This window comes from Vicugna pacos, unplaced genomic scaffold, assembly GCF_048564905.1.
Source record: "Vicugna pacos unplaced genomic scaffold, VicPac4 scaffold_5, whole genome shotgun sequence".
NCBI lineage: Eukaryota > Metazoa > Chordata > Mammalia > Artiodactyla > Camelidae > Vicugna > Vicugna pacos.
The window spans coordinates 1,322,020-1,325,260 of NW_027328726.1; positions in this window are offsets into that span (position 1 = coordinate 1,322,020).

The window sequence follows — 3,241 nt, forward strand, 5'->3', positions numbered from 1 at the left end:
GCGGACGGGCGACGCCGCCTGGAAGCCGGCAAGCGGGAGAGGAGGGCCGTGGAGCCACCGCCAGGGGCCCGCGCCAGAAACCCAGACGCGAGTCGGCCGCCGGGGTGCGACACGGGGTCTCACCGCCACAGGCCCTCCGGCACGGGGGCGGTCCCGCGGCACCCACGGCGCCGACTGGCACTCTCTCTCCTCGGCACCCCCACGGCACCCCCTCACGGGGGCTCAGGGCCACCCTCGCCCGACACCGCAGAGCCTCAGAACGGCCCACCGCAAGGCTCGCCCGCCGCACGGGCCGGCGCTGCCCTGCCCCGACGTGCGCACACCCAGAACAAACACGTTCGTGCCGTGCCGAAGCACCCCGCCTCCACCCCCGTCGGGTCCGACGACGCCTCACCCGGGGCCGCCTCCAGGGGAGGGACAGCACCCACACGCGGTGAGGCCACGTACTGGTCCCAGGACGGGGGTGGGTCGGGGGGAAAAGGCTCGGCGCGGGTGGCCATCGGTCCGGGCAGGGGAGGGCCGGCGGCGACGACGAGGGGCCGCTCGCGCACAAGAGCGACGGCCGCAGGGGTCGGGGGTGTGGGCGGGCACCAGCCCAGGGAAGGGGAAATCCCAAGACACGACCGGGCCGCCGGGGAAACAAGCGCAGGATCCCACCACCCCCACACGTGGGGGCGGCCCCGCGACGCCCAGGACGCCGGCCGGCCTCAGCCAACCCTCGGCGGTTCCTCCCACACCCCGGCCCCGCCGCCGGGACTCACGCGCAGCAGGCTAACCCCCACTCCAGAGGGCAGCCCCTTCCGCTCGCTCACTCGTCCGTCTGTCTGTCTGGTCTGTCCGTCCACCACCCACATCATCCTGCTTCGTCTGGCTCGCCCCCAGGCCTCGCGGCCCGGGGAAACGCTCCCGAGCGAGGCGGCCCGACCCGTAGCCCACGCACCGCCACCGGTGGCTGCGGCTCGGGACCGGGACAGGTGGGGTGGCTCCTCGCGGCGGGGAGACAACGGGGGGCGAAGTCGGGGTGGACCGCCTTGCCCCTCCCCCCGCGGCACGCACCGGGGAGGCAAAGCCCGCGCGCACACACGCGCGCTCGCACGGCCCCGCGCCAGACGCCGGGCCCGGCCCGGCAGAACCCTCCCCCGACTCGGAGGGGGGAGGCGCGGGCCACAGCAGGCAAAGAGCAGCACACGGCCCCACCGCGGGGCCGGCGCAACCCACACGCCAAAGCGGCGGGGCCCTGCCCACACGCTGCGGCAGTCGCTCCCCGTGGCGACTGCACGCTCTGGATGGAGGAGCGGCGGCTGGGGGTTGTCCGGTACCCCCCAAGGCTCCCCTCTCAGATCGCTAGAGAAGGCTTTCTCACCGAGGGCGCATCGCCCCCTACCCAGCGGGGGCCCCCTTCAGGCCTACGGAAGTCCGCCGAGGTGGACGTCAGCGCTCGGCTGGGCAGGAGGGGCCTGCGGCAAGGGTAAGCAGCGGGCCGAAAAGCGAGCGTTCGCGGTCGGGACCGGGGAAAGCCCGTGCCGCCTCGCGAGGAGACGCACCCAAGACCGCGTGGGGACGAGACAGGCGCCCGCCCCCACCGGCACATCACCCGGCCCCACCACGTTCGCTCCCACGCCCGGGCGCGAGCCCCGCAGAGGGGGGACCCACCCGGCGTGCGCCCGGCCACGTCAGTCCCCCCCGGTACAGGGTGAGGACGACGACCAGGAGGCGGCCCCGGCCCCACCGAGGGTGGGGAGCGGCCACGCCTCGCTTACCGTCTCGACCCCTCCCCCACTGCTCAAGAGAGTGGCTCGGGACACACGACCACAGCAGGGGTTACCCGAGAGGACTCGCTGGGGACGGGAAGCGATGCCACCGCTCGGCCTCGGGCACCTGAGGGACAACCTGGAGCGCTCCAGGGGCACCACAGAGGGCCAAGGCGAGACACGCTCGCACCCCGGCGAGGGGATACGTGGCGTGGCGGCGGGGGCAGCCCTCCCCCACCGCGGGGGAGGGCCGCTCGCGAGACAAGACGCCGAGCAGGCGAGGAGGCGAGAGGTGTCTGCCGCGTCACAAGACCCCGGCCCCGCCGACACCACGAGGCACGGGAGACCGAGGTCGGGCCGGAGTCCGCACCCCTTCCTTGCCCCCGCCACCCACGGGCGGTGGAGGAGAGGCGAGGGGCCCGCAGGCAGAACGAGAAGAGAGGCCACGTTCACCATGAACGTCCCGTCCCTCGTCTGGCGCGGCTTAGGCCCGGCCCGGGAGAGCATGACGTCACCACATCGGTCAGGTGAGCGAGCGAGCAAGCGAGCGAGCCATGGGGCAGGGAAGCCCCAGAGCCAGAGGGGAGGGCCCGGCGAGGACAACCACCAGAGGAGGGCCTGCTTCAGCCTCGCCAGGCGCCACCCACTCCTCGTTCCTCTACGAGGAGAGTGGCCAACGACCCCAGGCGGAGAATGCCTGACACGCGGCACGGAGCCTGTGAGGGTGGGGTCGTGCCGGCCACCACCGGGTGCCTGCGGCAGGGAGCGCACGGGGTAAAAGACCCACGCCGCCACCTCACCCCACCGCCCTCGGGCCACCAGAGACCGGAGGCGGCACCACGGGCCACGTCAGCCGGACGCACACACGAGAGCCGGCGCGCAGGCCCGAGCGGGCGGCTCAAGTGTCAGAAGCAGAGTCGGCTTCTACCAGGCCAGGGCTCACGCAGAGACAAAGCCCAAGAGCCCCACACGCGTCCGGAGACCCAACACTCGGTGACAAGACACCGAGAAAGACCGTGTCAGCACCTATCTGCTGGCAGAAAATGCCCAACACGACAGAAAAAATGACAGCGCCCGGAAACGGGTCGGGTCCACGATTTGCAGGGGGGCCCCCGGGACCTCGGTCCGGCCACCTGCCCCCAGCCCTACCCCCATAAATGGCAGCCCCGAAGCTCTCGGGGGCCATCTGATCGACCGGGGGGGGGAGGGGGAGGGGTTGAGGAGGAGGAGGAGGAGGAGGAGGAGGAGGAGGAGGAGGAGGAGGAGGAGGAGGAGGAGGAGGAGGAGGAGGAGGAGGAGGAGGAGGAGGAGGAGGAGCAGTGGGAATGGGAAGGGACGAGAGGGAGACGGGATCGGGCCGGGGACGCCCTGCCCGTTTCTCGCCCGCGTGGTCGGGGACTCGGGGAGATGCCACAGAGGCGCCTCCGAGGAGAGGGCCCCCCACGAGGGACCGCTCCCGAGCACCGGGCCGGGGAAAGCCTGCCTCCCCC